Below are 13,098 nucleotides of genomic sequence, written 5' to 3'. Positions count from 1 at the left end.
CCCAGAAGACACACACCACACGTGCATAAAACCAGTAAGCACTGCACTCCAAAATAGGGCAACCGTTATGCACACAGCAAGGAAAAGTGAGGGGGGGGCTCCACCACCTGGGGGTCAGCCTGTCGCTCAAGTGAAACCCACTGCACCTGTCCAGGGAGAGAGATAAAGGCACTGGGGTTAGCAAAACACTTGACAGTAAAGATGCAAGGAGAGGATTTAATAGTCTGGCTATCCTACTGAGGCTACTTAGCTTTGGCGGAGGGACTTAGGACGGGGTGGACCTCCGACGGTCAGCGGGGAGTAGCAGGCTTTGTCACAGTACCCTGGGTTACCTTAGCTACATGCACACACCCACACACAGAGGCACACGCACACACTTCAGCAAAGACACGGTTAGGCTAGTTAACAATCACTCAGAATTACCACCACCATAGTTAACATAGCAGCAGCACAAAACAACAAAACATGCAGGCCAAGCCGAGAGGGAAAAGCAGCAGCCCACTGCACAGCCCCATGCATCAAATCAAAAGAAACCAACAAAACGATATCAGGCAGAGCAAGCGGAGATGGAAGGTAGCATACCCAGCCTAGCCCCATGCATGCAGGAAATCACTGAGAGCTACACACCAAACATGAGCATGCCGGTCAATTATAAACATGCATTTGACAGTAAAACAGAACAGCAGCCCTTCCCGGGTGGAGGCAGTGGATGGCCCTCCGCTCAACGTGCCGAGCTGCAATGACTGCACACTCAGGGACAGCGAGTCATGGACGGAGCTCCAGCTGATTCCCACCGAGCACCCGGCGTCAGAGCAACCGCTACACCGGCTTTGTCGCGACAATGAACCACTCGTGCTTCGGTAACAGCATTAGTCCAAGTAGTGCAATTTGCAATCCCACGCCACCATACAAACTGATGGGCACCCGGAAGCAAAACAAGGTTAGGAGGACGTCTCTCCCCGTGACCTGAGCTGGGCTATATATCAAAATACAAGCCCGCCCAGTAATCAGTGTTTCTTATTACACCTGGGGGGAAGGACTGTGGAGGCGTAGCCCACTCTGCCACACTAATACAGGCAAGAGGAAGGCGTGCTTCCCTGACCCACCTGTGTCTGATACAGCTGCTCTGCTGTGAAGAATGGCCTGATGGTCAAAGGGAACAGAGGAGACTGAATCACGTGAACAGCCTTGATAGCTACCCTATCTTTCAAACGGGTAATCTATAAGTCATGCATCTCTTCTCATCTTTTCCTTCCATCTCTCTCTCTGTTTCTCTCTGTTTCTCTCTCTCTCACTCTCTCTGTCTGCTCGCTCCAGCCACAGGTAGCCCTGTTTTATTTTTAGCCAAACATCCATCCGGAGTGCTTAAACATGTTCCAGTTTTTCATGCTCGATGTTTCAGCCGCGGCTGTCTTCTCACGAACACCCAGTACACCCCGTGTCCATTAGCGGGCGGGTGCTGCAGACCAGATGCGTAGACGCGGTGCAGAACGCGGTCCCAACTCCATGACAGTTCACCGTCTGCCTTTGGAGAGGGGAAAGTGTGTTTGTTTTGGACAGACTATAGACAGACCTGCATCTGCCAGCTTCTCTGAGCAAGTGCTCTGGCAGCAAAAGAATAGCTCGGGAAATCGAGATTGTGGGCAGAGAAGCGTTTTAACGTTTCACTTTAGATTAGCGCTGGGTTTCCGAGAAACCTTTTCCACGCATGTTTTTCTTATCAGAATTTAATTATTTTATTGTTACTTTAAACACCCCAGGATACCTTGCGTTCTTGCTGTCCACAGTGCATTTTATTTGAAAAAACAGGTTCCATGGAACAGATGAGTTTATTTTTGAGTCACGTTAAAAATTCCTGCCGCTCAAGAGAATTATAAAAAGAAGAATTGCTCAACCTTTTTTATTTAACACACCACATGAAAGCTTTTCTGTTGATACCTTGTCACTATAGGAACAGTGATATAGCTCTGGTTGTCTGTGTTCATCTCATGATTTGAACCGATTTTTACTGTCAGAAAAAGGCCACTGAAAGTGAGGTTATTTGGATTTCCCGTGCTTACCCTGGAGTAATGGTAGCCACATGTTTCATTAAAGATATCTATCTGATCAGATGAAATCCACAACAGTGGAAACCTGGGCCAGAGTAAGATAAAAGCAGTAAATAAACGACATGGGATGACAATTATTTACAATAAACCCCATTACCCCAGTTTAATCTGTTATCCCGTAAAAGTCATTGAAACAAGATGAGGCAAGATTGGGAAGTGAGCGTTAACAACAGGTCTACCTTACTTTTCCTCACAGGTAATTCAGTCAACAATTCAAATGTGTAGCTAGTCATTTATAGTTTTCATCTGGAGAGGAACAAAGACAATGATAATAACTGTCCATCCACTCTTGTTGACAGGGAGCTGACCGACAGTCTAGGGGACTAACCCTAACCACAAATAAGCATTTATAGAACACAGGCAGAATAATTGATGATCACAAAGGTAAGGTGACAAAAGCCATTATGTCCCCCTTTCCTCAGGCTTCCTCAGTAGCCCAATAAGTAGTGAAAGTTAGCAAACCCTAAGTAAAGGTATAATACTCTGGGGTTTGTGGGCGTGGATTTCCATTCCTCGGGAAGGTGTTAGCTCACCTCTTCTACAGGTTACCATGGCACATTCAGTGCTCACCTCCAGTTCCCCCAGTCTGGCAGGCGAGTATGTTAGGGATGTTAGGGATGACTAGTGATACAGTCATACTCTCTACCCCACCACAAGAATGCTGAACAGTAGTGACTAAGCAGAGTTGTTTACAGGAACGCCTTCATTTAGCCAAATATTGATTGCATATAATAGTTCACAGAATGTTTCACAAAGTCATACTTCTGAAGATATTAATATTCGGTTTATTGTGGCTTATCTCAGTTGAAATGGTAGATTACATCGAACAGATTGGCCCCCATAAACACCATTCTTTATAAGAGGACTCCCAATGTGTACCCTTCCCAGTTTCTGCCAAAAAGATAATGCTGTGATTTATGTGGTGTGAAAACTGTAGCTGCAGCAAGCTGCGAACTAAACAACATGGAGATTTTTGTGAGGGTGGGTTTGAGAGGGCAAAATAAACAGGGGATAAAGCACATTAGAAGAGCGCATCCCCTTGACAAAACAAGATCTATAATTTCGACACAGCCTGGGCTCCCCCTGCTTGTTTTCATTAGTTTTAGAGATTTACTGTTTGTTCTCATTTATATGCTTTTCTGCTCTCACACACACACACACACACACACACGCACAGATGACACACTATTACACAGTTATTTGTCCTCATTCCATCCAGTGACTTTTACAGTCTTCCAAATCCCTTTGCCAGTAAATTGACACTATTCTCTCCCCATCTAAATGAAGTGTCAGATTTTTTTTTTTGTTATACACAGGAAAAGATGTTATGTTCCTTGTGCTGTTGGTTGGGGACATCCCACAGCAGCCAAACCACTCACAGTCACATGCAAGTACTCATACCCAACAACCAGTCCTAAGTATTATTACACAACAGGGTGCACTACAACCATCATACAGGTAGTTAACAATACTTGACAACAACAACAAAGATGCCTTCGTGAGTATTTCACTTGGGTTTGTCAAGTGGGCACCTTCCTTCGTCAGTGTTTCATTGAAGTAGGCCTCCTGAAGGCTCAACAGTGGTGTCTGGTGTCCGATACCTACCACCTTCTATACTCACGATGGGTTAGGACACTTGTCAATATCTAAGACAGCAATAGATATACCTGAAGATACATCTCAAGCATTACTGAGAGACTTCCCACAACAACCATGTCTGAATACCAGCCCAACTATTCAGCTATATTTAAGCCAATTTGCTGTTGGCCCTAAGTATGCCATCTTCAGCCATACTTATGCCCCGTTAGTGCCGGGTCTAGCTATGCCTTGCTTGCAAAGTATGTCAAAGTATGCCAGCTTGCCAACTTCCCTAACAACCTGCGACAACAGACTTCTTCATGTAATACAGGTTAATTCACATGTCCCCAAGTAGTCTGTGAGCGTCTCAGCCATAGCCACTGACTAGCTTTTTCAGTAGCCTGGGACAACTCCTTTAAAGCTCCTTTAAGTGATCCTTTAAGTGCTTGCCAACCTCGTTCCCTCATTTCCACCACCAGGCAGGTAACTGCATCTGGTGCGTAGAAATCAAAGGGGAAAATCACACTGTTATTGTTATTGTCTTGTTTTAAAAACACATAAAACTTTAGTTTACTTTAAATGTATGATCTATATTTTACTTTTCGAGAGTTAACAAATGCATTGCAAAGAAAATAGAAGAGTAGAGTTTAATTTTTTCTTCATACATGTACAGTATATGCCTTTGTAGTACAATACAAAACCAAACATTTTTAAACAGAAGAAGAAACTGGGTGATGGAAGGCATCATCATTTTGACAGTCCTCCTGATCAACCAACAGAAAGGTGCAGATTTAAAATTAGGGGCTTGAATCAGATGATCTCATAGTCTGTCATAAGGCCAGCCAAGATGTGTGTGTGTGTGTGAGAGAGAGAGTTTCTGTATGAGAGAGAAAGAGAGACCACAGATCCCTCCCAAGCATCAGAGACTTAGACCCTGTCATCACCTCAGTAGCACTGAAGCAAAGCTCCTTGAAAAGCCCTCTTCATTATGGTAGTTGCTGGGCCCAGGGCTTCTCCTTTGCAGAACTACCAGCAGGAGAGTTCAGGTCGTCCAGACAATAATCCGTTTCCACTTGTTTAGTCAGGCCGGTTGAAGTCTGTACTCCCTTACCGTGCCAGAGTTCTGCTCTTGGCCCAATTCAGATCCTTGGCTAATGAGCTGCTCTGAAATATTATCCACAAACACGCTCGCACAATTATTGGACAAGACACGTTCGATCAGGTGCGCCACTGCATGGTGCATACTTTTTAAACCTTTTTTGATTATCATTCTGCGTGCGCTTTTAGCTCTTAGCATCCTCTGCATCTGGTGTTTCTCTTGTAATCGAAAGTTGCCCGGATGTTTTTGGACGAAATTAAAATGTTTATAATTCCTGCAACACTGCATTAGTGAATTAGTGCCTTAGTGGGGGTGTCTGAAGCAGTAATTCATTAATCCAATTGTTTATGATAAATCATTATACTTTTTTTACAACAAGTTTTCATTTTGAGCTTCTGTGGCCCACTTCTTTGGTTTTCTTGACTTTGTCGTGCAGTATGAGATTGGCCCATGTGTCCTTCCTTACAAGGTGGGTGTCACTGCTGTGTATTCTGCTTTCACAAAGTTTGTCTGCAGATTATATCCAAGTTACTCAATGTAACTTACTGGTAGCCTTGGGGTAGCTAAGGATGCTTACAGGCATGACGGAGGGTTGGCCATCTGGAGTAGACCGAACTCTCACCCTTTTTCACCCCAGCTGGGGCCTCATGTCCACTGAAGTTAGTCCGATCATTTAAAATCAGTTTGTTGTCAATATGGGTCCTCTGTGATCCTTGTTTGCTCTGTGGAGAACTACGTTTTTTGAAGATTTCACTGGATATTATTCATTCTGTTTGACAGGAACTCTTTATCTGTTAGTTCACAGCGCAACCCCACTTCATTTGTCTGCATGTTCCTGCCTCTGCCGATATGCCAGTGGGCTGTCATCTCTGTTAGGAGAACCTCATCAATCCGTTTTGACGGAAAAATAGTTTCACATTAGTAAATAAGGGGTCATTCTGTGTCATCGTTACAAACAACCATATTTTCTGTGCCGTGCCAAACTCACTCCCCTGTTCATGTAAAGGCAGACACAAACACGTTGCTGAGGCACCAGTCATCATCCATTTCGGCACCTCGCAGCTGGGGAGCATTATGTAGCGCCGGGAATGGATGAAGAGAATACCGATAGAGTGACCTTTGTACTACGCAAACAAACAACCCACACATCCCACCCTCACAGGAGTGAAAACGTCGAACAGGGTTGGGTCGGGGGGTTGAAACGGGATGGAGCACGAAAAAAAGTCATTATTGAAGTATTTCTTGCTCTGACAATACTGGATGGCTTTCAGGAGCACGTGGGGCTTCCATCCAAATCTTTAGTGGGAATTCTGAACAGTTGAATAGGAAATCACAAATGTAAATGCTTGAAAACCACATAGAAACTTGTTAGTCGAATAAGAATTGAATTAGCTAGATGGGGGTGGATTAACTACCGCTTCGCATAGGGTTAATGGAAATGGAATGGTAATAGAAACGGGTTCACATTTGCCATTAAAGACAACCTTAAGTTTTGGAGTCACAGCTCTTCAGGAGTATGTCAAGTTTTAATACGCATAATACAGCGAATGGAAATGCACGCAGACCTTTCCTTTAGCTGAATTTTCATGAATACACTTAAAATATGCTAATGAGTTAGGTGGAAACCCAGCTTATGGCTGTTGTGAAATGGTTCTATAAAAATTTAATAAACGCAGAATCCTTTGGTTTGGAGTAAGATTGCTTTCTAAATCTGCTATTTATTGCAACAGTTTCATTTGTCTGGGCTAGTTGCTGCCTTCCCTGTCTGCACGAGAGCAAGGTGACCTCACTCCCCTCACAGACGAGGCTCAGGGGTTGAAGAGGGGTGGGATATCCACAGTCCGCAGATGATTTGTAAATAGATTTTAGATGAGATAATGAGAAGATGTGTTTGCTAGAGTTGGAGGCTTTTTTTGCCCATAGCGTTACAAAAATGTTTTCATGTCATTCTCCATCAGTATTACTTTGCATGACTAGTGAAAAAAAAGCTGGATGCATTTTGCATTGTATTGCGTGTGATGGAGTAGCTCTGTCCACTCTTCAGTCAAGTACATAGGGAGAAATATACAGTTATGAACACAGGGAAGAACAGGGTTTATAAAAAACACAGTATATTAGAGTGCTTTTACACAATAATGAATGTGTTAAATTGCAGGTAATGGCATGATTACAACAAGGACTATATCGTGTTTCTGGAATTGAATCAACAGCCTTCTTGATTTGGATGCAGTAGTGTGGTGTCACTCTTCAAAGTCAGGCAATTCCTTTATTTTGTTGTTAGAATTTGAATGAGGTTATTGCGCATACAAGAAACAGAGTGACAAAGCGTTTGCTTATATTTCTCACGTCTGAAAGTGCAGTGTGGGCCCACTGGATGAACAAGCAGTGTGTATTTGTCATATCCAGTATATGCCAAGCAATAACTACCAATTGTGAATGAGGAGCAGCGCTTGATGGAGAAGTTTAAAATATCTGCTCATGTTCATATGAATATACTGCCCTTGACCTCTGACCCCCATCCCCACTCTGGTTCCAATGTTCAGTATAACCTGTTAAACTCAACACCTAGGTGTTTCAGAAAAGCAATGGCATGATGTTACACAGGAATAGGCCTCTGACCAATAACTTAACAAGCATTCCACGCCTGCTCTTGCTGTAATGACAAGCTGTCATTGATACTTACGAGTCCATATTATCAACCACCATAGACTTTTCTGATGCTTGAACAGGTGGATGCTGGTTAGCGGTCACCTAGGCTAAGCAGTGACCAGGCCTCAAAGTGGCAAAGCCAAAACTCTGAAAGCACGTCAGTCACCCTCTTGATGTAGATAACACTGGTTGGTGCCGAAGAGGCCGGCACTACAAGAAAATGGAGGTCCAAAAGGTTTTGCCAGGGCAGGAGTTTCTCAATCACGCTCGTGCTTTACATTGCATCACCAACCGAAGCCTTGTGCCTGTCCCGTCGATGAGAAGCCCAACAGGAAATAACACCCAATCCGGCTTCACCACTCTCCATTCAAGCCCTATGGAGTAGCTCTGTCCACTCTTTTGGCTGTCTTTGACTAAAACCAATAAGCTAGCATTTGTCTCTTAAGGTATCAGGGAGTGTTTACTCACTGCACAACACTGTACCCGCTGTCTACCATTATACTCGCCCCCCTTAACCTCACTCCCAATCCAGGTCACGGCGCCAATGAAACCTGCGTTGTGTAGACAAGCACAGCCCTGCACTGGACTCAAACTCACAAGCGGGTGTGCTTGCAAGGAGGCTAAAACCCATGGGTGCTTGCGTCTGTCGCTAGCACATCTCGCCCACCCCACCCAATCTCATCCTTCAAGATGTTTCACTGTAGACATCGTAATATGCCAATTTGGTAGACCTCGCTCAACCCTACAGGCAGTACTACCACAGGTAACACCATATTCCAGTGATTACATACACCATAACATTGCATTTTAGTGTAAAGAAAAGCTGCACGTTTTTAAGAGAGTGTTACATCGGCAGATGTTTTTACTGTTTGCATTGCTTTGTTTCCCTGTGTTTTTCATGACATAATTCAACAAGAAGGAGCCACGCTCACAGGCTTGAGAACAGCAATCAGTAGGATTACAGGAAGAGTGGTGTAGGTCATGACATACAAACGAGTCAAGTTATGAGATGGAATGACTTCCACCTAAATGTATATTCGTTGAGAGCACTCGATTACTACGTTAGAATGAATGAGAGTTTCAATTAAATGAGAAAAAAAATATTATCTCAACAATTGAAAAACTGAACACAACCGAGCTGTCCTAATGAAAGAACATTTTGCTTGGCATATCCATATATTTCATGAGTAAAAAACCAAACAAAGCAAAGGGTTCTGTAAAAGTGCGGCGGCTGAGATCGTTGAGATCTAAGGACTTATTCATTTATTTATGTATTTATTTGTGGTGTTTTTGCTACTGTCAGCTCCAATCCCGTCCACATGAAAATGAACAGAGGACATTCCTCGGTCTGGAATCTTTTGTTGCTGCCGCAGACTGAAGTTGAGCACAAGCAGACTCCCTCTTAGTAACTGGGTGATTACGCCACACCTTGTAGTTTGCAGCACTAGCGTTTACTGTGATGCTACACGCTAGCAGCTAAAGCCTATATGTTAGCTAGTCCTTCAATCAGGTAATAAAGCTTCATGGGAGAGCCTGCTCTATCTTTAATATTTTATCAAACATTTCAAAATTCATGTAATGATCTATGATCTGTTGTGCACGAGTGACAGTGAGCTGATTGATGTTAGTGTGGTACTGATGGACTTGGCTTCTGAGACAGCCTACCATAAGAAAACATTGTTGAAAGTAATTTTCAAAAAAAGAAAAAAAAAACATACATAAAAAACTTTATTTGACTTTCAATTCTGTTTGCGTGCTGTGGGGAATTGCTTTCTTGATATCTGGCACTGGCAACAGAATGGAGAGGGCGAATATAAATGTCAGTGAAAGAGTAAATGTGTTGTCAGTGAAAAAGAAATATGGACCCTGGACCATTGTAGGCTTACTCCGTTTCTCATATAGTAAACTGTTGTTTCTGTCAGCGTCTGTCAACAGATCCCAACTGACAGAGAACTGGTTTAAATTGTGCTCGATTCAAGCTATAGCCTGTACAATCATCAGATCATTTTGATTTCAAAGCTGAACAATTCTTGGTTTCCCAGGGGGGCCTAAGAACTGCCTTTTGACACAGATTGAGAAATGCAATGCCTCCGAGCATATCTGAGCATATCACAGCGCAATGTTTTATTCCTGCACAGCGAGAGTCTATCAAATCTTATCATATCAGCACACCAACATTCTAACCCAGTGAGATCATCCTGTCTTATGCGGTCTGGATATAAAGAGCAGTTGTAGCAATGAACACAGATAATGACCTCAGAGACCAGACTAATGTTGGCTCCCAGCCACCACCAGACCTATAGATTCTGCACTGGAACAGCAGAAAAGGGCAGTTGGGAATGATTTGGCTAACATCAATGTTAGTACGCCCTCTTCTGGAGCCGGCAGTGTAAATCACTCAATACAGCTTCAAATGACCTCTCCTGTCTCTCCATACCTACAGGTGAGTCTTTTAGGTGTGAAGACAGAAGTAACTGTTAATTGTGTATTGATCAGTAGACCTTCTATCTTTCTTTTTTGCTTGAAAAGAGTACTAGCTTAATAGATACTGGGCTGTGTTTTTTTTTTCTTCAAACTTACAATGCATTCTATATACTTAATAAGGGGTATGTAACACATATTTGTGAAAATAAGGGAGCTGAATCAATTCATACGATTAAATAAATTATGTTACCTAAAAGAGTTCACTTGAAATTGAATGAAATGGAAATTAATTAGTGTTATGCACTGATAAAAAATGAATTTGGCCTGCAGAAAATGTAACATAATTATATTCTACTTTTAAAATCAATTATGGTGTGTTTTTTTTGTTCTACAGTACTATAATAAGCTATTCTGAAATATATGTCTTATGCTTTCACTACAAACATCTTTTACTTCAGTGATCAACTACAAAAAATAGGTTTGTGCTCCAGAAGGGATCCTGCATTTGCTTAGACAACATTTGCTGCTGTTCGTCCCACCATCTCATCTGCAGGCATTCTACTCTTGCAATCTGCAGGGACACAACACTTCTGTCTTTCTGTGGTAAGTGGTATATTGTTAAATATCATGAGGTTATTTAAACAGTATATTCACTAGTCTTAATGGAATTTGGTGCTAATTGTCTTATTTGGCACAGAGGAGCTGTTTTACTGAAAGTTTAGAATTAATCTAGCAAACGTTTTTTAACCTGCTAGCGTCAGCAGTGTGTAGGCTATGTTACCGTTAAAGGTACAGTGTGTAGGATTTAGTGGCATCTAGTGGTGAGACTGAATAAATAAATGTATGTTTTGGCACGCAACTGTAAAATAACAATACTAGGAAAAAAGGTTACTTGTGTTTGGAGCTATGTCCATGGCCATGTTCTAGCTACAGCTATTAAACATCAAATTGTATTTCAATTGGTATGCTAAATTACCTGTCCAGAGTAAAACATAAAAAAAATAGTTTTCTGCCATTGCCTGTCCTGATTTCGTTTTCCGTCATGTTTTTTGCTTCTTTGACAACAAGGATTTATGCTCCTTTGCTTGTAAGATCCTCCATTTGTCAACATTTGGGTTCTCAAACTTCTCACAACACAAAATGGTTGGCCAGCACCAACATCCACTGATTCCTCTTCTTTCTTCTTCTTCTTCTTCTTCTTCTTCTTCATCTTCCAACCGGCGCCACCAAGTTAAAGCTGCCACTTCAACGTAGAAACGTGAAAAAGGCCCTCTCTTGAGCCAGTGCTGTCCATTCTTGGCTACTGTACAAAACATATACCGTTCATATATATGGTAGATATGAAGGGCTCATTCTAAGCGAAAACACCCCGATTCGTAGTTAAAGGCTATTATACTCTAAAAAATATAGATCCCCCCAAATCCTACACATGCCTTTAAGGTAATTGAGAAAAAAGAGAAGTAAGTACATTTAGGTTGTCCTAAATGTCCTACGTTAGCTGGATAATTACAATATTAACGTTACACCAACAGGTAAACTCATCAAGCTAAATAAAATGTTCAGTTGGATATCTAGTTTCTGGTTGGGCTCTGATTGGAATGGCTGAGGGATGCAACAAGGCAAGCCTCTGCTTTTCTTTTTTTGTTTATAGGGCAATTTCTGTGTGCCTCCACCTGCAAACGGAATTCAGCTAATCGGCTTTGTGATGAACACTCTGACACAGATCAAACGCAAGGCATTGTGAAGAAAGCTGGATTATCAAGGCAGAGAGTATTGGAGACACACAGATGATGAAGTGATCCCATGTAGAGCTGGCTAACGCTGTCATGCTAACATGTAAGTATGCTAATGTATGCTATCAGTTATAGCAGAGGAGAAACGGGCCACGGCTATTTACTACCCCGGCAACAACCAGTGTGACAGAAATATACAACAGAAATGGCAAGTTTGACTCAAAACTGACTCAATTTCAGAACGTGATTACTGAATACTGAAAACCAATACCGACGTCCAAATAGAGTAATGTTATGCCCATCCCTAACTACTAGATATCTATCTTTTCGAATAGAAACCATATACTTGTTTTAGAAGAGTTTTTCAATTTTGTGACAATCAATTGATGTGGTAAAATTTTGCTAAAGTTAGACACTCTCTCCTCTCTCTGTCGTTCTTCCTCTGAATCTTCCTCTCTGTACTCTTTGTGTCTTGGACCAGGACCATGCCTGTCAAGTCTCATTTTATCCGTGAGACCTACGTGACACTGACTCTCACGGATCTCACTAAACCTCATGGATTTTCACTCCCAATAGCGTAAATTAATAATTACAAGTCCATTGGACTGCTGTGCAGTATGAGCGAGAGACTGCTGTGCGACTCACTATGTCTGTGGAGCAGTTTTAGGCTACTAGTCAACAATGTTTCGATATTCAGCATCACTGAACAACTTCATATCTCGAGGAAAACCAGAACAGAAATGCCTAGCAAATGTAATAATATGCTTGCACGTGTTGTCTTTTGTGCGTTTGTGTGGGGATGGCTCACGGATTTCAGACATGTGAACTTGGACTTGTATTCTCTCTTTTCTCTGTGGCTTCAACAAGGAAGAACAGTAGACTACTACTCCAAAATAGATGTGAAATGAATTATATGTTATCTGTCAAATTGAGCAATAGGTTATCCGGACCTGGAAAAAAATAACTCCAACTCCAGTGTGTAGCCTATTTTCGGAGCAGTCGGCTTGTTTTCGGGATAACAAGCTTAGCTTTGGCTAACGTACATAGTCAGCCATGCATCTAGCTAACACATATTTATAATTTGCAAATAATACAAACACTGATACTATTGTAAGATTATTATAGAATCATTAGTTCAAACTTGTATCCTGAGTTAGTTATGTCCATTACTACAAACACAAGAGGCTACATCTGAATTTCTTTCCTTTACCATTAACACTGAAGTGAACGAAGCAGAAGACAGTTCTTTGGCGTCTTGCTGTTATACACCACCACAACATTCCTTCAGATTGATACAAAAGGATAGAATCGCTAGGGGGGTCTCATTTTTACATAACACACTTTGGTAAAGGTGGCCAAATACGCTAAACAGACAAGGAATTGCAGACAATTCAATCAGTCAAATATACATATCACACAGACTCAGAAAGATAATAGAAATACACACTCACAATAACACAAACAGGGGAACACGAATACACCCTGAAATGGAACATTGAACACAGAA

This window comes from Clupea harengus, chromosome 11, assembly GCF_900700415.2.
Source record: "Clupea harengus chromosome 11, Ch_v2.0.2, whole genome shotgun sequence".
Lineage (NCBI taxonomy): Eukaryota > Metazoa > Chordata > Actinopteri > Clupeiformes > Clupeidae > Clupea > Clupea harengus.
This window is presented reverse-complemented; position numbering follows the sequence as displayed.